This window comes from Rattus norvegicus, chromosome 3, assembly GCF_021556685.1.
Source record: "Rattus norvegicus strain SHRSP/BbbUtx chromosome 3, alternate assembly SHRSP_T2T, whole genome shotgun sequence".
Taxonomy (NCBI): Eukaryota; Metazoa; Chordata; class Mammalia; order Rodentia; family Muridae; genus Rattus; species Rattus norvegicus.
Window position 1 is genome coordinate 4647470 of NC_141536.1, and position 26972 is coordinate 4674441.

The 26972-nt window shown below is 40.3% G+C and overlaps 1 protein-coding gene across 1 annotated transcript in view; it reads left to right on the forward strand.

The window, feature by feature from the left end:
• Nxph2 (neurexophilin 2) overlaps nucleotides 1-26972 on the forward strand; it is a 241542-nt gene that overhangs the window by 36947 nt on the left and 177623 nt on the right. The window lies entirely within an intron of this gene.

The following is a 26972-nucleotide window of genomic DNA, read 5'->3' on the forward strand; positions in this document are numbered from 1 at the left end:
ATATATTTGGAGTTCTGTAGGCTTCTTGTATGTTCATGGGCATCTCTTTCTTTAGGTTAGGGAAGTTTTCTTCTTTAATTTTTTTTTGGGGGGGTGGTTATTTACTGCTCTTTAAGTTGGGAATCTTCAATCTCTTCTATACTTATTATCCTTAGGTTTGATCTTTTCATTGTGTCCTGGATTTCCTAAATGTTTAGGATTAGGATCTTTTTGCGTTTTACCTTTTCTTTGACTATATTGATATTCTCTTTTTAATCCCTTGTATTCTGTTGGTGATGCTCATATCTATGACTCCTGATCTCTTTCCTAGGTTTTCTGTCTCCAGGGTTGTCTCTCTGTGATTTCTTTATTGTTTCTATTTCCATTTTTAGATCCTAGATGGTTTTATTCAATTCCTTCACCTGTTTGATTGTATTTTCCTACAATTCTTTAAGGGATTTTTATGTTTCCTTTTTAAGGAAACCTGTGCTGTCCTTTATTTCTTTAAGGGAGTTACTCATGTCCTTTTTAAAGTCCTCTAACATGCTTATGAAATGTGATTTTTAAGCCAGAATCTTGATTTTCAGGTATTTTGGGATATCCAGAACTTTCTGTGGTAGGAGAACTAGGTTCTGATGATGCCAAATAGGCTTGGCTTCTGTTGCTTAGGTTTTTGCATTGCCTCTCACTACCTGGTAATCTCTGGTATTATCTGGCCTTGCTGTCTCTGACAGTGCCTTGACCTTCCTGTAATCCTGTGTGTCAGCACTCCTGGCAGACCAGCTCTCTCCCAGTGGTATTTGGGTACAGGGGTGTGGCACAGGGTCAGTTCTGGGTGCAGACAGAGACTAGAAGAATCCTGTCCCAGACTGCTCCTTTGCTCCCGTGTCCTGAGGGCTCTAGGAGGGTTCCTCTTGTGCCATGTATGTGAGCAGAATGGTGGTCTCACCTTTGCTTTCAGGTGTGTCAACACTCCTGAGAGACCAGTTGTCTCCTGGCAGGATCTGAGTCAAGAGAACTGTGGCACACGGGTTAGGTCTGGGCTCTGACAAAACCCTGAAAGTTGCTTGAGAATTTTTTCTGGCCCTTTATTTTGAGATAATATCTATCTCTTGGGCTTAGGTGTGTTTCTTGTATATAGCAGAATGATAGATCCTGCTTTTGCATTTTGGAATCCATTCTGTTAGCTTGTGTCTTCTTAGCCAAAAATGTAACCATTGTTGTTGAGAGATATTAATGATTAGTGCTTCTTCCTGTTATTTTGATGTTGATGGTGTTAGTGTTTTTGCTGGCATGGAATCACTTATTTACCTATGTTTTCTTTGATGTAGATATTCTCCTTGGGTTGGAGTTTTTCTTCTACTATTGTATGTAGGGCTAAATTTGTGGACAGATATTGCTTCAATTTGAAATTTTCTTGAAATATTATTTTTTCATATATGGTGATTCAAAATCTCGCTGGCTATAGTTGCCTTGATTGGTATCTGTGCTTTTTTTTTTTTAGAGGTTTCAAGATATCTGTTCAGGCCATCCTAGCTTTTAGAGTTTCTGTAGAGAAGTCAGGTGTGATTTGAATAGGCCTGACTTTGTATGTTACCTGACCTTTTTAGTTTGATACTTTTAATATTCTTTCTTTGTTCTGTAGATTTTGTTTTTAAATTATTATGGAGCAGGAGGATTTTCTTTTCTGGTCCAGTCTAATTGTTGTTCTATGAACTTCTTATATGATTATAGGCATCTCTTTCTTTAGGTTTAGAAAGTGTTCTGTGATTTTGTTGAAAGTAATTTTCTAGTTCTTGGAGCTGGAACTCTTCACTTTCCTGGGTTCCTCTTATTCTTAGGTTAGGTCTTTTGTGATGTCCCAGATTTCCTAGAATGTTTACAGTCAAAAATTCTTTAGACTTAACATATTCTTTGACTGATGTAATTCCTTTAATTGTATGTTCTATGCCTGAGAGTCTTTCTTCCATATCCTATATTCTGTTGGTTATCCTTGCATCTGTTGCTTCTGCTTTCTTCCCTAGGTTTTCCATCTGCAGAATTCCCTCAGTTTGTTGTTGTTGTTGTGTATATCTATTTCCATTTTCAGATATTAAACTATTTTATTTATTTCCTTTACCTGCTTAATTGTGTTTCCTACATTTTTATGGGATCTATTTGTTTCCTTTTCAAAGCCCTCTATCAGTTTGATATACTTTCCTGTATTTCTTTAAAGAGACCTATTCATTTCCTCTTTAAAGGCTTCTGTAATCTTTTTTTTTTTTATTAACTTGAGTATTTCTTATATACATTTCGAGTGTTATTCCCTTTCCCGGTTTCCGGGCAAACATCCCCCTCCCCCCTCCCCTTCCTTATGGGTGTTCCCCTCCCAACCCTCCCCCCATTGCCGCCCTCCCCCCATAGACTAGTTCACTGGGGGTTCAGTCTTAGCAGGACCCAGGGCTTCCCCTTCCACTGGTGCTCTTACTAAGATGTTCATTGCTACCTATGTGGTCAGAGTCCAGGGTCCGTCCATGTATAGTCTTTAGGTAGTGGCTTAGTACCTGGAAGCTCTGGTTGCTTGGCATTGTTGTACATATGGGGTCTCGAGCCCCTTCAAGCTCTTCCAGTTCTTTCTTTGATTCCTTCAACGGGGGTTCTATTCTCAGGTCAGTGGTTTGCTGCTGGCAATCGCCTCTGTATTTGCTGTATTCTGGCTGTGTCTCTCAGGAGCGATCTACATCCGGCTCCTGTTGGTCTGCACTTCTTTGCTTCATCCATCTTGTCTAATTGGGTGGCTGTATATGTATGGGCCACATGTGGGGCAGGCTCTGAATGGGTGGTACTTCAGTCTCTGTTTTAATCTTTGCTTCTCTCTTCCCTGCCAAGGGTATTCTTGTTCCCCTTTTAAAGAAGGTGTGAAACATTCACATTTTGATCATCCGTCTTGAGTTTCATTTGTTCTAGGCCTCTAGGGTAATTCAAGCATTTGGGCTAATAGCCATTTATCAATGAATGCATACCATGTATGTCTTTCTGTGATTGGGTTAGCTCACTCAGAATGATATTTTCCAGTTCCAACCATTTGCCTACGAATTTCATGAAGCCATTGTTTTTGATAGCTGAGTAATATTCCATTGTGTAGATGTACCACGTTTTCTGTATCCATTCCTCTGTTGAAGGGCATCTGGGTTCTTTCCAGCTTCTGGCTATTATAAATAAGGCTGCAATGAACATAGTGGAGCACGTGTCTTTTTTATATGTTGGGGCATCTTTTGGGTATATGCCCAAAAGAGGTATAGCTGGATCCACAGGCAGTTCAATGTCCAATTTTCTGAGGAACCTCCAGACTGATTTCCAGAATGGTTGTACCAGTCTGCAATCCCACCAACAATGGAGGAGTGTTCCTCTTTCTCCGCATCCTCGCCAGCATCTGCTGTCACCTGAGTTTTTGATCTTAGCCATTCTCACTGGTGTGAGGTGAAATCTCAGGGTTGTTTTGATTTGCATTTCCCTTATGACTAAAGATGTTGAACATTTCTTTAGGTGTTTCTCAGCCATTCGGCATTCCTCAGCTGTGAATTGTTTGTTTAGCTCTGAACCCCATTTTTTAATAGGGTTACTTGTCTCCCTGCGGTCTAACTTCTTGAGTTCTTTGTATATTTTGGATATAAGGCCTCTATCTGTAGTAGGATTGGTAAAGATCTTTTCCCAATCTGTTGGTTGCCGTTTTGTCCTAACCACAGTGTCCTTTGCCTTACAGAAGCTTTGCAGTTTTATGAGATCCCATTTGTTGATTCTTGATCTTAGAGCATAAGCCATTGGTGTTTTGTTCAAGAAATTTTTTTCAGTGCCCATGTGTTCCAGATGCTTCCCTAGTTTTTCTTCTATTAGTTTGAGTGTGTCTGGTTTGATGTGGAGGTCCTTGATACACTTGGACTTAAGCTTTGTACAGGGTGATAAGCATGGATCGATCTGCATTCTTCTACATGTTGACCTCCAGTTGAACCAGCACCATTTGCTGAAAATGCTATCTTTTTTCCATTGGATGGTTTTGGCTCCTTTGTCAAAAATCAAGTGACCATAGGTGTGTGGGTTCATTTCTGGGCCTTCAATTCTATTCCATTGGTCTATCTGTCTGTCTCTGTACCAATACCATGCAGTTTTTATCACTATTGCTCTGTAATACTGCTTGAGTTCAGGGATAGTGATTCCCCCTGAAGTCCTTTTACTGTTGAGAATAGTATAGCTATCCTGGGTTTTTTGTTATTCCAGATGAATTTGCAAATTGTTTTGTCTAACTCTTTGAAGAATTGGATTGGTATTTTGATGGGGATTGCATTGAATCTGTAGATCGCTTTTGGTAAAATGGCCATTTTTACTATATTAATCCTGCTGATCCATGAGCATGGGAGATCTTTCCATCTTCTAAGGTCTTCTTCAATTTCTTTCTTCAGTGTCTTGAAGTTCTTATTGTACAGATCTTTTACTTGCTTGGTTAAAGTCACCCCGAGGTACTTTATATTATTTGGGTCTATTATGAAGGGTGTTGTTTCCCTAATTTCTTTCTCGGCTTGTTTCTCTTTTGTGTAGAGGAAGGCTACTGATTTATGTGAGTTAATTTTATACCCAGCCACTTTGCTGAAGTTGTTTATCAGCTTTAGTACTTCTCTGGTGGAACTTTTGGGATCACTTAAATATACTATCATATCATCTGCAAATAGTGATATTTTGACTTCTTCTTTTCCGATCTGCATCCCCTTGACCGCCTTTTGTTGTCTGATTGCTCTGGCTAGAACTTCAAGAACTATATTGAATAAGTAGGGAGAGAGTGGGCAGCCTTGTCTAGTCCCTGATTTTAGTGGGATTGCTTCAAGTTTCTCTCCATTTAGTTTAATGTTAGCAACTGGTTGGCTGTATAGGGCTTTTACTATGTTTAGGTATGGGCCTTGAATTCCTATTCTTTCCAGGACTTTAATCATGAAGGGGTGTTGAATTTTGTCAAATAATTTCTCAGCATCTAATGAAATGATCATGTGGTTTTGTTCTTTCAGTTTGTTTATATAATGGATCACGTTAATGGTTTTCCGTATGTTAAACCATCCCTGCATGCCTGGGATGAAGCCTACTTGATCATGGTGGATGATTGTTTTGATGTGCTCTTGGATTCGGTTTGCCAGAATTTTATTGAGTATTTTTCCGTCGATATTCATAAGGGAAATTGGTCTGAAGTTCGCTTTCTTTGTTGGGTCTTTGTGTGGTTTAGGTATAAGAGTAATTGTGGCTTCAGAGGAGGAATTCAGTAGTGCTCCATCTGTTTCAATTTTGTGGAATAGTTTGGATAATATTGGTATGAGGTCTTCTATGGAGGTCTGATAGAATTCTGCACTAAACCCCTCTGGACCTGGGCTCTTTTTGGTTGGGAGACCTTTAATGCCTGCTTCTATTTCCTTAGGAGTTATGGGGTTGTTTAATTGGTTTATCTGTTCCTGATTTAACTTCAGTACCTGGTATCTGTCTAGGAAATTGTCCATTTCCTGCAGATTTTCAAGTTTTGTTGAATATAGGCTTTTATAGTAAGATCTGATGATTTTTTGAATTTCCTCTGAATCTGTAGTTATGTCTCCCTTTTCATTTCTGATTTTATTAATTTGGACGCACTCTCTGTTTCCTCTCGTTAGTCTGGCTAAGGGTTTATCTATCTTGTTGATTTTCTCAAAGAACCAACTTTTGGTTCTGTTGATTCTTTCTATGGTCCTTTTTGTTTCAACTTGGTTGATTTCAGCTCTGAGTTTGATTATTTCCTGCCTTCTACTCCTCCTGGGTGTATTTGCTTCTTTTTGTTCTAGAGCTTTTAGGTGTGCTGTCAAGCTGCTGACATATGCTCTTTCCTGTTTCTTTCTGCAGGCACTCAGCGCTATGAGTTTTCCTCTTAGCACAGCTTTCATTGTGTCCCATAAGTTTGGGTATGTTGTACCTTCATTTTCATTAAATTCTAAAAAGTCTTTAATTTCTTTCTTTATTTCTTCCTTGACCAGGTTATCATTGAGTAGAGCATTGTTCAATTTCCACGTATATGTGGGCATTCTTCCCTTATTGTTATTGAAGACCAGTTTTCGGCCGTGGTGGTCCGATAGCACGCATGGGATTATTTCTATCTTTCTGTACCTGTTGAGGCCCGTTTTTTGACCAGTTTTATGGTCAATTTTGGAGAAAGTACCATGAGGAGCTGAGAAGAAGGTATATCCTTTTGCTTTAGGATAGAATGTTCTATAAATATCTGTTAAGTCCATTTGGCTCATGACTTCTCTTAGTCTGTGTATGTCTCTGTTTAATTTCTGTTTCCATGATCTGTCCATTGATGAGAGTGGGGTGTTGAAATCTCCCACTATTATTGTATGAGGTGCAATGTGTGTTTTGAGCTTTAGTAAGGTTTTTTTTACGTATGTAGGTGCCCTTGTATTTGGGGCATAGATATATAGGATTGAGAGTTCATCTTGGTGGATTTTTCCTTTGATGAATATGAAGTGTCCTTCCTTATCTTTTTTGATGACTTTTAGTTGAAAATTGATTTTATTTGATATTAGAATGGCTACTCCAGCTTGCTTCTTCTGACCATTTGCTTGGAAAGTTGTTTTCCAGCCTTTCACTCTGAGGTAGTGTCTGTCTTTGTGTCTGAGGTGTGTTTCCTCTAGGCAGCAGAATGCAGGGTCCTCGTTGCGTATCCAGTTTGTTAATCTATGTCTCTTTACTGGGGAGTCGAGGCCATTGATGTTGAGAGATATTAAGGAATAGTGATTATTGCTTCCTGTCGCATTCATATTTGGATGTGAGGTTATGTTTGTGTGCTTTTCTTGTCTTTGTTTTGTTGCCAAGACAATTAGTTTCTTGCTTCTTCTAGGGTATAGCTTGCCTCCTTATGTTGGGCTTTACCATTTATTATCCTTTGTAGTGCTGGATTTGTAGAAAGATATTGTGTAAATTTGGTTTTGTCATGGAATATCTTGGTTTCTCCATCTATGTTAATTGAGAGTTTTGCTGGATACAGTAACCTGGGCTGGCATTTGTGTTCTCTTAGGGTCTGTATGACATCTGTCCAGGATCTTCTGGCCTTCATAGTTTCTGGCGAAAAGTCTGGTGTGATTCTGATAGGTCTGCCTTTATATGTTACTTGACCTTTTTCCCTTACTGCTTTTAATATTCTTTCTTTATTTCGTGCATTTGGTGTTTTGACTATTACGTGACGGGAGGTGTTTCTTTTCTGGTCCAATCTATTTGGAGTTCTGTAGGCTTCTTGTATGACTATGGGTATCTCTTTTTTTAGGTTAGGGAAGTTTTCTTCTATGATCTTGTTGAAGATATTTACTGGTCCTTTGAGCTGGGAGTCTTCACTCACTTCTATACCTATTATCCTTAGGTTTGATCTTCTCATTGAGTCCTGGATTTCCTGTATGTTTTGGACCAGTAGCTTTTTCCGCTTTACATTATCTTTGACAGTTGAGTCAATGATTTCTATGGAATCTTCTGCTCATGAGATTCTTCCATCTCCTGTATTCTGTTGGTGAAACTTGTATCTACAGCTCCTTGTCTCTTCTTTTGCTTTTCTATATCCAGGGTTGTTTCCATGTGTTCTTTCTTGATTGCTTCCATTTCCATTTTTAATTCCTTCAACTGTTTGATTGTGGTTTCCTGGAATTCTTTCAGGGATTTTTGTGACTCCTCTCTATGGGCTTCTACTTGTTTATTTATGATTTCCTGGAATTCTTTCAGGGATTTTTGTGACTCCTCTCTATGGGCTTCTACTTGTTTAATTATGTTTTCCTGGAATTCTTTCAGGCATTTTTGTGATTCCTCTCTGTAGGCTTCTACTTGTTCTCTAAGGGAGTTCTTCACGTCTTTCTTGAAGTCCTCCAGCATCATGATCAAATATGATTTTGAAACTAGATTTTGCTTTTCTGGTGTGTTTGGATATTCCATATTTGTTTTGGTGGGAGAATTGGGCTCCGATGGTGCCATGTAGTCTTGGTTTCTGTTGCTTGGGTTCCTGTGCTTGCCTCTCGCCATCAGATTATCACTAGTGTTACTTTGTTCTGCTATTTCTGACAGTGGCTAGACTGCCCTATAAGCCTGTGTGTCAGGAGTGCTGTAGACCTGTTTTTCTGTTTTCTTTCAGCCTGTTACGGTGACAGAGTGTTCTGCTTTCGGGCGTGTAGTTTTCCCTCTCTACAGGTCTTCAGCTGTTCCTGTGGGCCTGTGTCTTGAGTTCACCAGACAGGTCACTTGCAGCAGAGAAGTTGGTCTTACCTGTGGTCCCGAGGCTCAAGTTTGCTCGCGGGGTGCTGCCCAAGAGCTCTCTGTGGCAGCAGCAACCAGGAAGATCTGTGCCGCCGTTTCCGGGCGCTTCAGTGCACCAGGGTTCCAGATGGCCTTTGGTGTTTTCCTCTGGCGTCCGAGATGTGTATGCAGAGTGCAGTTTCTTCTGGTTTCCCAGGCGTGTTGCCTCTCTGAGGGTTTAGCTCTCCCTCCCACGGGATTTGGGTGCAGAGAACTGTTTATCCGGTCTGTTTCTTTCAGGTTCCGGAGGTGTCTCAGGCAGGGGTCCTGCCGCTCCTGGGCCCTCCCCCACGGGAACCCAGAGGCCTTATACAGTTTCCTCTTGGGCCAGGGATGTGGGCAGGGGTGGGCAGTGTTGGTGGTCTCTTCCGCTCTGCAGCCTCAGGTGTGCCCACCTGACCAGGCGGTCGGGTCTCTCTCCCACGGTGTCTGGGAGCAGAGAGCTGCTGCGGGCCCGGCTTCTGTAATCTTTATAAAATTAGATTTAAGATCACCTTTTGGTGCTTTGCTTGTGTTAGGGTATTAAGGGCTTGATGTGATAGGGGTTGTTGTGCTCTAAAGTTATCATACTACCCTGGTTTATATTGATTGCGTTCTTTCAAGGGCCTTTAGCCAACTGGATGGATTGGTCCCTGGATGTTGCTATTTTAGTAAGTATTAAAAGGAGTCCCAGTCTTTGATTCTGGTATGTCAGGCCTCTTCTGATTATTATTTGGCTGGATAGTTCCAGATTAGACTGTCTGATGAAGGTGATAGTTCCAGATCATACTGTCTGATGAAGGTGGGCTGAAAGTTGATTGGAGAATGGGGATAGAGCAGAAAGAGCCAACTGCTCAGGGAACCTGGGCATGCCCACAGAGGATTCAGTGAGCACACTTAAAAACAGAAGTTATTTTAAGTAAAGATGAGCAGGAAAAATGGTAATATTTAGAACTTAGTCGTAAAAATTTCCAAACATAAGCTTAAAGCACCTCATAATGCTCATAATACAAGAACGTACTTGAATAAAACCAAATACGTCCTCAACCAAACCCACAAAACTCAAAATTTTCATGGCAGGAGTGTGGTTAAAGGCCATAAAGCCAACTAAAACAGCTTAGTGTGGTCAAATCAAGAATGATATAAGCAAGAAAATGAATTTAGTATTGGGTCATAATCCAAAGGATAAAGTAAATTCTCAGTTGTTCTTGGCAATGGAAATTAGCATTGAATAAAAACCCAAGGGTCAATAACCACATCTGCTAAGCAGATACAGTTTATGTTTATACTCTTTAAAAAAATGAAACATAATTTCTTAATTCTTTGATGTGGGCTCTATAAGAAGACTTAATTCCACTAAAAGACTGCATGAAAAGATAAAATATGCCGTTTCTACCCATGTTGAGAGCTGAAATCCAGCCTCCAGGAGTGCCTATTCACTTGAAAGCAGAATCAAGTCTAACTTTTCTGCTCCATGTTGACTTGCCTGGTGAACTCAGGACACACAAAGGCAGAAGTCCTCAGGGACAGGGAACTTCTTTTTTCCGACTGTGCCTGGAACTGAGCTGATCTCATGCCATACCTCCTGGCTCCCAAAACCCCTGGGAAAGAGAGCTGAACACCCAGAAGTTTGGACAATCCTAAAACTGCAGGACAGACTGCTACTTCTGCCCACATTTGCCCACATGCCTGGCCCAAGAGGAAACTGTGCAGTGGGTCTGGACACAGGATAGAGGAGAAGTCAGTGACAGGAACCCATGATCCAGGTCTGCCCCCAGAATTGAAAGGAATTGGTCAAACAGCTCCCTGCACCCAAATCCTATTGGGGGTCGGGGGGAGAGTTCGAGCCTCACAAGTGAGGACACTCATGAAAATCAGAGAATACTCTTTGTTCACATTCCCAACCCAAGAGGAAATTGCCTAGTGCCATCTGTGCCCCATGGGCACAGGGACCTAGGAACAGTCAGGGACAGGATCCGTCCAGTAACGGTCTGCACCTAGAACTGAAAGCCAGCCACCAGAGGCACCTATACATCTGAGAGCAGAACACTCTGTTCCCAGAACAGGCTGGAAGAAAACAAGAAAACAGGTCTACAGGAGTGCTGACACACAGATGGTCAAGCCACTGTCAGAAACAGCAAGACAAACTAACACCAGAGACAACCTGATGACACGAGGCAAGCACAGGAACATAAGCAACAGAAACCAAGACTACTTGGCATCATCAGAGCCCAGTTCTTCCACCAAAGCAAATACTGGATATCCAAACACAGCAGAAGAGCAAAATTTAGATTTAAAATCACATTTTAAGATGATGGAGATGGAGGACTTTAGGACGAACATAAATAGGTAAAGAAATACAGGATAAGACAAATAAACAAGTAGAAGCCCTTCAAGAGGAAACACAAGAATCCCTTAAAGAATTATAGGAAAACACAATTAAACAGGTTAAGGAATTAAAAAAAACCATCCAGGATTAAAAAATGGAAATAGAAACAATGAAGAAACCATAGAGACAACACTGGAGATAGAAAACCTAGGGAAGAGATCAGGACTCATAGATGCATCACCAAAAGATAGAAGAGTCAAAGGGGCAGAAGATACCATAGAAAACATCGACACAATGGTCAAACATAATATAAAACACCAAAAGCTCATAGCCAAAAACACACAGGAAATCCAGCAAACCTAAGAATAATAGGTATAGAAGAGAGTGAAGACTCCTAACTTAAAGGGCCAGTAAATATCTTCAAAGAAATTATAGAAGAAAACTCCCTTAACCTAAAGAAAGAGATGCACATAAACGTACAAGAAGTCTACAGAATTCAAAGTAGTTTGGATGGGAAAAGAAACTCCTCCAGTCACATTATAGTCAAAACATCAAGTGCACTAAAAAAAAAGAATATTGAAAGCAGTAAGGGGAAAAGGTGAAGTAATATATAAAGGCAGACCTGTAAGAATTACACCAAACTTCTCACCAAAGACTATGAAAGAAAAAAGATCCTATGCAGATGTCATACAGACCCTAAGAGAACACAAATGTCAACCCAGGCTACTATATCCATCAAAACTATAAATTAATATTGAGGGAGAGACACAAATCCAGAGAGAGGGAGAGCTAAACCTTCAAAGGGGCAGACACACCTGGGAAGCCAGAAGAGACTACACTCTGCCTAGATTTCTGACTCCAGAGGAAAACACCTAGCGTCATCTGGGACCCCTGTGCACAGGGGCCCGGCAAAAGGTGGGGCAGGCCCTTCTGATTTCCACACTCATGGAGAGCTAAAACGCAGCAACCCAGGAGCAACTTCAGCCCTGGGACCAGAGGTAAGCCCAACTTTTCTGCTCCAAGCGACCTGCCTGGAGGACTCAGGACACAGGCCCACAGGAACAGCTGAAGACCAGTAGACAGGAATGACTACACGCCTGAAAGCAGAACACTCTGTTCCCATAACTGGCCGAAAGAAAACAGGAAAACAGGTCTACAGCACTCCTGACACATAGGCCTATAGGACAGTCTAGCAACTGTCAGAAATAGCGGAACAAGGTAACACCAGAGAAAACCTGATGGCGAGAGGCAAGTGCAGGAACCCAAGCAACAGAAAGCAAGACTACATGGCATCATCGGAGCCCAATTCTCCCATCAAAGCAAACACTGAATGTCCAAACACACTAGAAAAGCAAGATCTTGATTTTAAATCACATTTGATAATGATGATGGAGGACTTCAAGAAAGATATAAAGAACTCCCTAAGAGAAATGCAGGAAAACATAAATAAACAAGTAGAAGCCTATAGAGAGGAATCACAAAAATCCCTGAAAGAATTCCAGGAAAACACAATCAAATAGGTGAAGGAATTAAAAATGGAAGTAGAAGCAATAAAGAAAGCACAAAGGGAGACAACCCTGGATATAGAAAACCAAAGGAAGAGACAAGGAGCTGTACATACAAAAATCACCAACAGAATGCAAGAGATAGAAGAGAGAATATCAGGAGCAGAAGATTCCATAGAAATCATTGACACAACGGTCAAAGATATGGTAAAACGGAAAAAGCTACTGGTCCAAAACATGCAGGAAATCCAGGACTCAATGAGAAGGTCAAACCTAAGGATAATAGGTATAGAAGAGAGTCAAGACTCCCAGCTCAAAGGACCAGTAAATATCTTAAACAAAATCATAGAAGAAAACTTCCCTAAACTAAAGAAAGAGATGCGCATAAACATACAAGAAGCCTACAGAACACCAAATAGACTGGACCAGAAAAGAAACTCCTCCTGTCACATAATAGTCAAAACACCAAATGCACAAAACAAAGAAAGAATATTAAAAGCAGTAAGGGAAAAAGGTCAAGTAACATATAAAGGCAGACCTATCAGAATTACACCAGACTAGTAACTCACCAGAGACTATGAAAGCCAGAAGATCATGGACAGATGTCATACAGACCCTAAGAGAACACAAATGCCAGCCCAGGTTACTGTATTCTGCAAAACTCTCAATTAACATAGATGGAGAAACCAAGATATTCCAGGACAAAACCAAATTTACAAAATATCTTTCTACAATCCAGCCCTACAAAGGATAATAAATGGTAAAGCCCAAAAAGGACCCAAGCTACACTCTGGAAAAAGGAAGAAACTAATTATCTTGGCAACAAAACAAAGAGATGAAAACCACACAAACATAATCTCACATCCAAATTCAAATATAACAGGAAGCAATAATCACTATTCCTTAATATCTCTCAGCATCAATGGATCCAATTCCACAATAAAAAGACATAGAATAACAAATTGGATACTCAATGAGGACCCTGCATTCTGCTGCCTACAGGAAGCACACCTCAGAGACAAAGACAGATACTACCTCAGAGTGAAAGGCTGGAAAACAACTTTCCAAGCAAATGGTCACGAGAAGTAAGCTGGAGTAGCCATTCCAATATCGAATAAACTGGATTTTTAACCAAAAGTCATCAAAAAAGATAAGGAAGGACAATTCATATTCATAAAAGGAAAAATCCACCAAGATGAACTCTGAATCCTAAATATCTATGCTGCAAAAACGAGGACAACTACATACATAAAGGAAACCTTACTAAAGATCAAAGCACACATTACACATCACACAATAATAGTAGGAGATTTCAACACCTCACTCTCAACCATGGACAGATCATGGAAACAGAAATTAAACAGAGACATAGACAGACTAAGAAAACCCATGAACCAAATGGACTTAACAGATATTTATAGAACATTCTATCCTAAAACAAAAGGATATACCTTCTTCTCACCACCTCATGGTACTTTCTCCAAAACTGACCATATAATTGGTCATAAAACAGACCAATAGATACAGAACAATCAAAATAATCCCATGTGTCCTATCAGACCAACACAGGATAAAGCTGGTTTTCAATAACAATAAGAGAAGAATGGCCACATATACATGGAAGTTGAACAATGCTCTACTCAGCAATAACCTGGTCAAGGAAGAAATAAAGAAAGAAATTAAAGGCTTCTTAGAATTTAATGAAAATGAAAGTACAACATACGCAAACTTATGGGACACAATGAAAGCTGTGCTAAGAGGAAAACTCATAATTCTGAGTGCCTACAGAAAGAAACAGGAAAGAGCATATGTCAGCAGCTTGACAGCACACCTAAAAGCTCTAGAACTAGAAGAAGCAAATACACCCAGGAGGAGTAGAAGGCAGGAAATAATCAAACTCAGAGCTGAAATCAACCAAGTAGAAACAGAAAGGACCATAGAAAGAATCAACAGAACCAAAAGTTGGTTCTTTGAGAAAATCAACAAGATAGATAAACTCTTAGCCAGACTAACGACAGAACACACAGAGTGTGTTCTAATTAACAAAATTAGAAATGGAAAGGGAGACACAACTACAAAATCAGAAGAAATTAAAAAAAATATCATCAGATCCTACTACAAAAGCCTATATTCAACAAAACTTGAAAATCTGCAGGAAATGGACAATTTCCTAGACAGATACCAGGCACCAAAGTTAAACCAGGAACAGATAAACCATTTAAACAACCCCATAACTCCTAAAGAAATAGAAGCAGTCATTAAAGTTCTCACAACCAAAAGGAGCCCAGGTCCAGATGGGTTCAGTGCCGAATTCTATCAGACCTTCATAGAAGACCTCATACCAATACTATCCAAACTATTCCACAAAATTGAAACAGATGGAGCGCTACTGAATTCCTTCTATGAAGCCACAATTACTCTTCCACCCAAACCACACAAAGACCCAACAAAAAAAGAGAACTTCAGAACAATTTCCCTTATGAATATTGACTCAAAAATACTCAATAAAATTCTTGTAAACCAAATCCAAGAGCATATCCAAACAATCATCCATCATGATCAAGTAGGCTTCATCCCAGGCATGCAGGCATGGTTTAATATACAGAAAACCATCAACATAATCCACTATATAAACAAACTGAAAGAACAAAACCACATGATCATTTCATTAGATGCTAAGAAACCATTTGACAAAATTCAACACCCCTTCATTATAAAAGTCCTGGAAATTAAAGAATAGGAGTCCAAGGCGCATACCTAAACATAGCAAAAGCCATATACAGCAAACCAGTAACTAATATTAAACTAAATGGAGAGAAACTTGAAGCAATTCTCCTAAAATCAGGGACTAGAGAATGCTGCCCACTCTCTCCCTACTTATTTAATACAGTTTTTTGAAGTTCTAGCCAGAGCAATCAGACAACAAAAGGAGATCAAAGGGATACAGATTGGAAAAGAAGAAGTCAAAATATCAGTATTTGCAGATGATATGATAGTATATTTAAGTGATCCCAAAAGTTCCACCAGAGAACTACTAAAGCTGATAAACACCTTCAGCAAGTGGCTGGGAATAAATTAACTCAAATAAATCAGTAGCCTTCCTCTACACAAAAGAGAAACAAGCTGAGAAAGAAATTAGGGAAACGACACCCTTCATAATAGACCCAAATAATATAAAGTACCTCGGTGTGACTTTAACCAAGCAAGTAAAAGATTTGTACAATAAGAACTTCAAGACACTGAGGAAAGAAATTGAAGAAGACCTCAGAAGATGGAAAGATCTCCCATGCTCATGGATTGGCAGGATTAATATAGTAAAAATGGCCATTTTACCAAAAGCGATCTACAGATTCAATGCAATCCCCATCAAAATACCAATCCAACTCTTCAAAGAGTTAGACAGAACAATTTGCAAATTCATCTGCAATAACAAAAAACCCAGGATAGCTAAAATTATCCTCAACAATAAAAGGACTTCCAGGGAAATCAGTGTCCCTGAACTCAAGCAGTATTATAGATTATAAGTGATAAAAAATTGCATAGTATTGGTACAGAGAAAGACAGATAGACCAGAGGAATAGAATTGAAGACCCATAAATGAACCGACACACCTATGGTCACTAGATTTTTGACAAAGGGGCCAAAACCATCCAATGGAAAAAAGATAGCATTTTCAGCAAATGGTGCTGGTTCAACTGGAGGTCAGCATGTAGAAGAATGCAGATCGATCCATGCTTATCACCCTGTACAAAGCTTAAGTCCAAGTGGATCAAGGACCTCTGCATCAAACCAGATACACTCAAACTAATAGAAGAAATAGTGGGGAAGCATCTCCAACACATGGGCATGGGAGAAAATTTCCTGAACCAAACACCAATGGCTTATGCTCTAAGATCAAGAATTGACAAATGGTATCTCATAAAACTGCAAAGCTTCTGTAAGGAAAAGGACACTGTGGTTAGGACAAATGGGCAACCAACAGATTGGGAAAAGATCTTTACCAATCCTCCAACAGATAGAGGGCTTATATCTAAAATATACAAAGAACTCAAGAAGTTAGACTGCAGGGAGACAACCCTATTAAAAAATGGGGTTCAGAGCTAAACAAAGAATTCACAGCAAAGGAATGCCGAATGGCTGAGAAACACCTAAAGAAATGTTCAACATCTTTAGTCATAAGGGAAATGCAAATCAAAACAACCCTGAGATTTCACCTCACACCAGTGAGAATGGCTAAGATCAAAAACTCAGGTGACAACAGATGCTGGCGAGGATGTGGAGAAAGAGGAACACTCCTCCATTGTTGGTGGGATTGCAAACTGGTACAACCATTCTGGAAATCAGTCTGGAGGATCCTCAGAAAATTGGACATTGAACTACCTGAGGATCCAGCTATACCTCTCTTGGGCATATATCCAAAAGATGCCCCAACATATAACAAAGACACGTGTTCCACTCTGTTCATAGCAGCCTTATTTATAATAGCAAGAAGCTGGAAAGAACCCAGATGCCCTTCAACAGAGGAATGGATACAGAAAATGTGGTACATCTACACAATGGAATATTACTCAGCTATCAAAAACAATGACTTTATGAAATTCATAGGCAAATAGAGAGAACTGGAAAATATCATACTGAGTGAGGAAACCCAATCACAGAAAAACACACATGGTATGCAATCACTGATAAGTGGCTATTAGCTCAAATGCTTGAATTACCCTAGGTGCACAGAACACATGAAACTCAAGAAGGATGACCAAAATGCGAATGCTTCACTCCTTCTTTAAAAGGGGACCAATGTTGGGAGCGATGACCTTGAAACCCTCCATTATTGATGTTATTATTAGGTTAGAATAAAGTAGGACTAGGTTCATGGAAAATCTCCAGCCTGCTGCAAAAGACTAATACAAATCTGGTGGTCAAAAGGAAGAAGAATATGATACATCAAGATATCCAATGTCATGACCTGTAACCTTTCTAAAAACCCAACATCCTGCTGACTAATAGATATGACAAACCTGTGACCTTTCTGACATCCTGTCAACATCAGTCGATTCCCTGACCACAGGAGTACTGTGTCCTTGGCCTGCATAAATATTTCACACTTTCCCCCTCCCTCTGTTACCCATGTTATGGTATAAATTCAGCCTTGGGGAAAAAATAAAATTGTCACCTTGATCAGACTCTTGTGTTGGTATCCTTCTTTGCTTCTCTTGTCCCCCATTCTCTTCCAGGTAACCCCAGATCCCTTCACTTTCAAATGGCACACAGGGTGCAGCTGTTTGTAGGTCTCCTGGAGGAGAAAGTCGTCCCCCATGAATAGGCAGGCCTGTCTTCCTTGTTTGTCGGAGCCTTTTCTCCCCCCTTCTGGCAACCATGGACTGCCCAACCTTGGTTCAGAGCCTTGGTGTGTGTTTCTCCCCGGACGACGCAGATCTCAGTGGTGAGTGATGGGACAAGCATTCTACAGTCACCTTTTTTGACAGGACTCAGGGAGTCACTCAGGATGCAAAGAATAGGGTTAAAAATTTTTTTAAAAAAATCTTAGATTTTGTAGGAAATATAGTTCCCCAGGAGGGAACTATTGATACAAAAGATAGTGCAGAGTTAGTGATTGTTTAATGGATCGGCTAACCTTGTTGCTGAAGTCTGCGCTCTGTAATGAATAAAAGTTGCGTGCTTTTGGGGTTCAAGATTCCCTTTCCCTGCATGGATCAGCAACTCCACATACATGGATTAAAAACCTTATATCCTCCTGCTATTGCAGCGGTCACTTTGTCCATCTGTGCTCTGTGGGCAGTGCTCCTGAAGTGGGGCCACTATGGGGTCTTACAACATTTTGGTGCACCTGCCAGGAACTGTGCTTCCCCAGACCACAATTGGCGAGGAGATCGGAGGCAAGCTCGAACAAATCTGTGTTTTTTTGTTCTGTGTTACTTTCTGTTTTGTCTCTGTGTCATTTGTTTCATGGTGTCTGTGTCTGCTGTCTAAAGGGTTTGAGCTCCCCCCCTGGAGAGGTGTTAGAGTCCCCTTGGTGGTTGCTGTGGGTCCTGTGAAGAACTTACTGCTGTAACAGGCAGATGTGTTAGTTGTCATAGGCCATAGGCCCTAGAGGATGTTCTAGGAGGAGAAAGGAATCTAGAGAACACTCTAGAATCCTGTTGGGAGGTGGGATCAGATGGTCTGCCTCATCCCAGAAGCAGCTAAGGTTAAGGTGCACTATCTGGTATCAAGCATCTGTAGAAATTTGTTATAGGGTGCCTTCTCTTGGTCTGGTTTGTCTAGTTTGTTTTCTGTGATATTGTCATGTCTTTTTGGCTTTTGTTTTGTTTTTGGACTTGGACTGATGACTGTGTTTGAAATCATGGACTTAAGACTGTGTTTAAAATCATGGGGCTCGAGACCCCAAAAGTACAACAATGCCAAGCAACCAGAGCTTCCAGGGACTAAGCCACTACCTAAATACTATACATGGACTGACCCTGGACTCTGACCCCATAGGTAGCAATGAATATCCTAGTAAGAGCACCAGTGGAAGGGGAAGCCCTGGGTCCTGCTAAGACTGAACCCCCAGTGAACTAGACTATGGGGGGAGGGCGGCAATGGGGGGAGGGTTGGGAGGGGAACACCCATAAGGAAGGGGAGGGGGGAGGGGGATGTTTGCCCGGAAACCGGGAAAGGGAATAACACTTGAAATGTATATAAGAAATACTCCACCACTACAAATCTATAAAAAATGTGACTCTTGCTTCCCCAACATGCTGTGCTGTGCATTCTACTTTCCTATTACCCACTCATATTCTTTTTCCACCACTAAAACATTTTTGCCACTTCAGTTTGGTCTCTGATGAAAATCATAGGCTTAGATCTAGATTTTCCCAATAAAATTGTGACTTCATTTAAGCCTATAAATAAGTGATCATAAAAAAAAAATCATGGAACTGTTTGTTTTGTTTGTCAAAAAGTTTACTTGGTCCTCTTGGTGCTTAACTTGGATATAATTTGCTTGAGAGAAATTGTTTTCTGCCAGGGAGTTTTGTCTTTCTCTCTTGAGCCTCCTCCCCAAGGAGAGATGCCCCTCCTTTTGATCCCCTTACCCTGAAAAAAAATTCCAGTCACTGCCTTCAGTGGCAGTGACTTCAACACTTGCTCACAGAAGGAGCATGTTCATTAAGAGAAGTTTTTTAAGGGAGCCTGCCTTATCTGCTGGCCCTATTCCAAGAGAGGAGTCAGTCTCCAGCATTAAGTAACCTTCCCTGTTAGTCATCATTGACATAGAGAGTGCCTCTGATCCTATCCCTGCAGCAGTCAGTTCCTGCCCCTATGGTCAAAATGCCCCAGGTTGGGGGGCAGGGGAGCCCCTAATGTAGTTTCAGAAAGAGTCTGCAGCTGACTGTGAGTAACTTTGTTTTGCCAGACAGAACAGGCTTTACTCTAGATGATAAGAGGAGAAAGTCTTGGCACAGGCTCTTCAGCTTACTCCAACTGGAGGCTGTGGCCAAGGTCAGGATCAATGTTTTCTTTTCCATGGCCCTCTAACCCAGTGAGACGGCTTGGTGAAGGGCTACTTCTGCAGTCCTGGGAGGGCTATACTATTGAAGATCAGTACTCCAGTGTTAGCAGTCTCTTTATTGGTTGTAAAAGGCAGGAAGCCCAACCCAATTGTGACCCCTGCCTCAGGAATGGCAGCAGAAAGAGTCCTTATAACCAGTTATCTCTAACTATAACTTATTCTCTGATACCCAAGGCTTCAGTCGGATAACACCCCCCTGGGCAAGCCCCCCTTCCATACTCAGATGATATTTTCTCCTGGTCTTTTGGCATGTCTGACAGCCTGGAAGAAAGTCCACCCCCAAAGCGGATGAGCCATACAATTCTTTTGTCAGTCACTTGACATCTAGCACCCAGGTCCTAACCATCTTTCCATCCTTTTGTTATTAATTTTTTTAATCTTTATTAACTTGAGTATTCCTTATTTACATTTCCATTGTTATTCCCCTTCCCGGTTTCTGGGCCAACATCCCTCTAACCCCTCCCCCTTCCCTTCTATATGGGAGTTCCCCTCCCATTCTTCCCCCCACTACCACCCTCCCCCCAACAATCACGTTCACTGGGGGTTCAGTCTTGGCAGGACCAAGGGCTTCCCCTTCTACTGGTGCTCGTACTAGGATATTCATTGCTACCTATGAGTTTGGAGCCCAGGGTCAGTCCATGTATAGTCTTTGGGTAGTGGCTTAGTCCCTGGAAGCTCTGGTTGGTTGCCATTGTTGTTAATATAGGGTCTCGAGCCCCTTCAAGCTCTTCCAGTCCTATCTCTGATTCCTTCAACGGGGGTACCGTTCTCAGTTCAGTGGTTTGCTGCTGGCATTCGCCTATGTATTTGCTGTATTCTGGCTGTGTCCCAGATTCCTATTGTGAAGGTTCTAATTCTAAAACAAGGGGATGGTATATCCCCCTAAATATTAAATTTAGCTCCATGGTTTGAAACCAGGATTGGACACGTTGATATACTTGGGGTCTTAGAATGTTTCAATCAGGTGCTGATATAGGGATTATATTTACCATAAAATTGTTAAAAGAACCTGGACATTCCTACTTCCCGGCTTCTGGACACTCATCCCAAGAAAGAGCCCATGGAGGCATTGAACACAGTGCAGGGCACACGTGACTTCATCTACAGCCTGCACTCCACCGAGAGGAGCTGCTTGCTCAAAGAACTGCACTGCTTCGAGTCCATTGCCATCGCACAAGAAGAACTGGAAGCTCTGCCACCCACTCCAGGACGCTGAGATATGTATTCTTCCACAATGAGATACCTTTTGTAGGATTTGGTTTTTGGATAATGCAATTATGATTGTTGCAGGAACCCAAATTGAATTGTTTATTGGAATTATTTTGTGAATGTCAACAATGTCAATCAACATGTTATTTTTCCTTCTATGTATCAACATATTATTTAACTTTCAGTCATTGATACTGTACTGTACTGAGTAGGAGTTTGCTTATTTCTGACATAACATGCATGGTATACCTATTAATAGCTTTATTTTTTTCTGATGGTTATAATTCAATGCTGAGGTTTCTCCAAATTATTTAAGATGTTTAATATCAGTTAAAATTGTAATTCCTTGCCTGGTGGCATCCCTTCTGTGATATTTCAAGGTAAACATTTACAATTCATGGTAAACATTTGGAGCAGTGTTTTAAGTATATCTGACTATTTTAATTTTGAACCACACTGTCTTTAAGAGTCAGAGATTAATCAAAAAGAACAATTATCTGGCCCTCCTTTTATGTAAGCCGTATATGCTAACAAGTGTACTTCTTTCTGATTGGCTTTTTACCTTTAATTTCCCAACTTTGAGCAATCACACTGAATTCTGGTTTGTAAGAGAAAGACGGTGCTTGGATATTTTCTGTGCCTCAGAACATGGTTAAAGAAGCATGAAAAAAAGTCAGAGAAGGCTTGGAAAAGAGAAAATGAGGAAGAGAAAAAGGTGAGAGCTGATATTAAAACTGGTTCTCCACATCCCCTTGGATGTCCCCCCTGCTTTCCTCTCTGTTGGGCCTCCTAGTAGGCCTTCTTTTGGTTATATCTTTTCATACTTGGGCATTTAATCATTTAACCAGCCTTGTTAAATAACAGGTAGATAATATAGCAGCAAAACCTATTCAGGTATATTATCATAGGCTAGCTATGGAGGATGCTTTGATCATGGCCAAGCTCACTTACACATCTCCTCCTAACCCAGGCAAGGACATTTTTTCCTTCAGCCAAATGAGGCCAACATTCTTTTCTGCCTGTTGTCCTGATGTCTTTGCTGAAATATCAAGGAATTGTCACCCCTGTGTGCTGAGCTGGACAGTCAATGATGGGTAAGAGAGTGATATATTCACGAATAAAGGGCCTAAGACCATTAGCTGCTGCCTTATCCCATGATGGACCCTGGCCACAAGATTCTCTTGCCCATGTGACAAATATCACTCCACCCAAAGACAGACGCAGTTCCTGAGGGGCTCACTCCAGGACAGCATGGCCATTTGGCCACCTTTCTATTTGACTATAAGGAAGGGGGAGATGTTGGGAGTGATGCCCTTGAAGTCCTCCATTATTGATGTTAGAATTAAGTATGACTAGGTTCATGGAAAATCCCCAGCCAGCTGCAAAAGACTAATACAAATCTGGTGGTCAAAAAGAATAATAATATGATACGTCAAGATACCCAATGTGATGACCTGTAACCTTTCTGAAAAACCAACATCCTGCTGACTAATAGATATGACAAACCTGTGACATTTCTGACATCCTGTCAACATCAGCTGATTCCCTGACCACATGAATACTGTGTCCTTGGACTGCTTAATTGTTTCACACTTTCCCCCTCCCTCTGTTACCCATGTTATGGTAAAAATTCAGCCTTGGGAAAAAATACAATTGTCGTCTTGAACAGACTCTTGTCTTGGCGTCCTTCTTTGCGTCTCTTGTCCCCCATTCTCTTCCAGATACCCTCAGAAACCATCGCTAACAGAACAAGAATACCGTTGAGACGGAATAGGAAGGCAAAATTTAGAACAGAAGCAGAAGGAACACCCATTCAAAGCCTGCCCCACATGTGACCCATATACAGCCACCAAACTAGATAAGATGGATGAAGCAAAGAAGTGCAGGCCAACAGGAACTGGATGTAGATCTCTCCTGAGAGACACAGCCAGAATACAGCAAATACAAAGGCGAATGCCATCATTAAACTACTGAACTGAGAACGGGACCCCCATTGAAGGAATCAGAGAAAGGTGTGAAAGAGCTTGAAGCGGCTTGAGACATCACATAAACAACAATGGCAACCAACCAGAGCTTCCAGGGACTAAGCCACTACCCAAAGACTATACATGGACTGAACCTGGACTCCAACCTCATAGGTAACAATGAATAGCCTAGTAAGAGCACCAGTGGAAGGGGAAGTCCTTGGTCCTGCCAATACTGAACCCCCAGTGAATGTGATTGTTGGGAGGAGGGTGTAATGTGGGGAGGATGGGGAGGGGAACTCCCATATAGAAGGGAAGGGTGAGGGGTTAGGGTGATGTTGGCCCAGAAACTGGGAAAGGGAATAACAATCGAAATATAAATAAGAAACACCCAAGTTAATAAAGATGAAAAAAAATTGAGGGAGAAACCAAGATATTCCATGACAAAACCAAATTTATGCAATATCTTTCTATGAATCCAGCCCTATTATCCCAAAGGATAATAGATGAAAAAACCCAACAGAAGGAGGGAAAATATACCATAAAAAAAGGAAGAAAAACTCCTCCCTGCAAAGACACCAAAAGAAGAGAGACACACAAACATGATTACACCTCAAAATATGAAAAGAACAGAAAGCAACAATCACTATTCCTTAATATCTCTCAAAATCAATGGACTAAATTTCCCAATAAAAAGACATAAACTAACAGCCTGGATATGTAAAGAAGAACCATCATTTTGCTACATACAGCAAACATACAAGAGACAAAGATAGAAACTAACTCAGAGTAAAAGGCTGGAAAACAAATTTCCAAGCAAATGGTCCAAAGAAACGAGCTGGATTAGCCATTCTAATATCGAATAAAATTGACTTTCAACCAAAAGTCATCGAAAAAAAAGATAAGGAAGGACACTTCCTATTCATCAAAGGAAAAATCCACCAAGCTGAACTCTGAATCCTAAATATCTATGCTCCAAATACAAGGGCACCTACATTCAGGAAAGAAATTTAATAAATCTCAAATCACACATTGCAACTCTCACAATAATAGTAGGAGATTTCAACACCCCACTTTCATCAATGATAAGAGCATAGAAACAGAAATTAAACAGAGACATAGAGAAACTAACAGAAGTTATGAGTTAAATGGACTTGACATATTTCTAGAACAATTCATCCTAAAACAAAAGGATATACCTTTTCTCACCACCTCATGGTACTTTCTCCAAAACTGACCATATCATCAGACATAAACCAGGCCTCAATACATACATGAAAATAGAAATAATCCCATGTATCCTATCAGATCACTGCTGACTAATGCTGGTCTTCAATGAGATTAATAACAACAGACATCCAGATATACATGAAAGTTGAATAAAGCTCTACTCAATGATAATTCGATCAAGGAAGAAATAAAGAAAAAAATTAAAGTCTTCTTAGAATTTGATGAAAATGAAGTTACGACATACCCAAACTTATGGGACACAATGAAAGCTGTGCTAAGAGGAAAACACATAGCTCTGAATGCCTCCAAAAAGAACCAGAAAAGAACATACATCAGCACTTGACAGCACCTAAAAACTCTAGAACAGAGGTATCAAATAAGCCCAAGAGGAATCGAAGGCATGAAATAGTCAAACTCAAGACTGAAATCAACCAGGTAGACAAGAAAAGGATTATAAAAAGAACCAATAAAACCAAGAGCTGGTTCTTTGAGAAAATCAATAAGATAGATAGATCCTTAGCTAGACTAACCAGAGGGCACAGAAAGTGCGTCCAAATTAACAAATTCAGAAAAGAAAAGTGAGATATAACAGCAGAATCTCAGAAAATTCAAAAAATCATCTGATCCTACTACACAAGCCTATATTCAAGAAAACTGGAAAATCTGGAGGAAATGGACAATTTTCTAGATAAATACCAGGTACCAAAATTAAATCTGAATCAGATAAAGCAACTAAACAACTCCATGCCTCCTAAAGAAATAGAAGCAGTTCTTAAAAGTCTCTCAACCAAAAAGACCCCAAGACCAGATGGACTTAGAGCAGAATTCTATCAGACACTCATAGAAGATCTCATATTGCACAAAATAGAAACAGACCGACCACTACCAAATTCCTTCTATAAATCCACAATTGTGCTTATACCTAACCTACACAAAGACCCAACAAAAAAAGTAAACTTCAGAACACTTGCCCTTATGAATATAAATGCTAAAATACTCAATAAACTTCTTGCAAACCAAATACAAGAACACATCAAATCAACCATCCATCATGATCAAGTAGCCTTCATCCCAGAGATGCAGGGACGGTTCAATATATGGAAATACATCAATGGAATCCACTATATAAAAAACCCAGGGCTGGAGAGATGGCTCAGCGGTTAAGAGCACCCGACTGCTCTTCCAGAGGTCATGAGTTCAATTCCCAGCAACCACATGGTGGCTCACAACCATCTGTAAAGAGATCCGATGCCCTCTTCTGGTGTATCTGAAGACAGCTACAGTGTACTTATATATAATAAATAAATAAATCTTTAAAAAAAAAACCCAAAGATAAAAATCACATGATCATTTCATTATATGCTGAGAAAGCACTTGACAGAATTCAACACCTCTTCATGATAAAAGTTCTTGAAAGAACAGGAGTTCAGGCCCATACCTTAACATTTTAAAAGTCATATACAGCAAACCAGTAGCTAAAAATCAAACTAAATGGAGAGAAACTTGAAGCAGTCCCACGAAAATCAGGGACTAGGCAAGGCTGCCCACTTTCTCCCTACTTAGTTCTTGAATTCCTAGCCAAATTAATCAAACAACAAAGGGAGGTCAAAGGGATACAAATTTGAAAGGAAGAAGTCAAATTATTGCTATTTGCAGATGATATGATAGTATTCTTAAGGGACCCCAAAAGTTCTACCAGAGAACTACTAAGCCTGATAAACAACTTCAGCAAAGAGGGTATAAAGTTAACCAAAACAAATCAGTATCCTCCTCTACTCAAAGGGTAAACAGATTGAGAAGGAAATTAGGGAAAGAACACCCTTCACAATATTCCCAAATAATATAAAATCCCTCGGTGTGACTATAACCAAGCAAAGGAAAGATCTATATGACAAGAACTTCATGTCTCTTAAGGAAGAGATTGAAGAAGATCTCAGAAGATGGAAAATCTCCCATGCTTGTGGATTGGCAGGACTATATAGTAAAAATGTTCATTTGCCATAAGTAATCTACAGATTCAATGCAATCCCCATCAAAATTCCATCTCAATTCTTCAGATGTAGAAAGAGCAATTTTCAAAAACCCAGGATAGCAAAAACTATACTCAACAATAAAAGAACTTCTGGAGAACCACCATCCTTGATGCCAAGCAGTATTACAGAGCAGTAGTGATAAAAACTGTATGTTATTGGTACAGACACAGGCAGATATATCAGTGGAATAGCATGGAAGATGCAGAAATGAACCCATTCATTTATGGTCACATGATCTTTGACAAAGGAGCTAAAACAGCCAATGGAAAAAAAGAGAGCATTTTCAACAAATGTTGCTGGTTCAACTGGAGGTCAGCATGTAGAAGAATGCAGATAGATCCATTCCCAGCACCCTGTACAAAGTTTAAGTCCAAGTGGATCAAGGACCTCCACATCAAACCAGATACACTCAAACTATAGAAGTAAAACAGGAAGAGTCTCAAACAAATGAGCACTGGGAAAAATTTCCTGAACGAAACACCAATGGCTTGTGCTCTAAGATCAAGAATCGAAATGGGACATGATAAAACTGCGAAGCTTCTGTAAGACACTGTCATGAGGACAAAACAGTAACCAACAGATTGGGAAAAGATCTTTACCAATCCTTCATCTGATAGAGGGCTAATATCCAAAATATTAAAACAACACAAGAAGTTAGACTCCAGAGAAATCAAACAACCCTATTAAAAAATGGGCTAAGAGTTAAACAGAGAATTCTCAGCTGAGGAATATTGGATGGCTGAGAAGCACCTAAAGAAATCTTCAACATCCTTAGTCATCAGGGAAATGCAAATCAAAACAACCCTGAGAATCCACCCCACACTAGTCAGAATGGCTAAGATAAAAAAACTCAGGTGA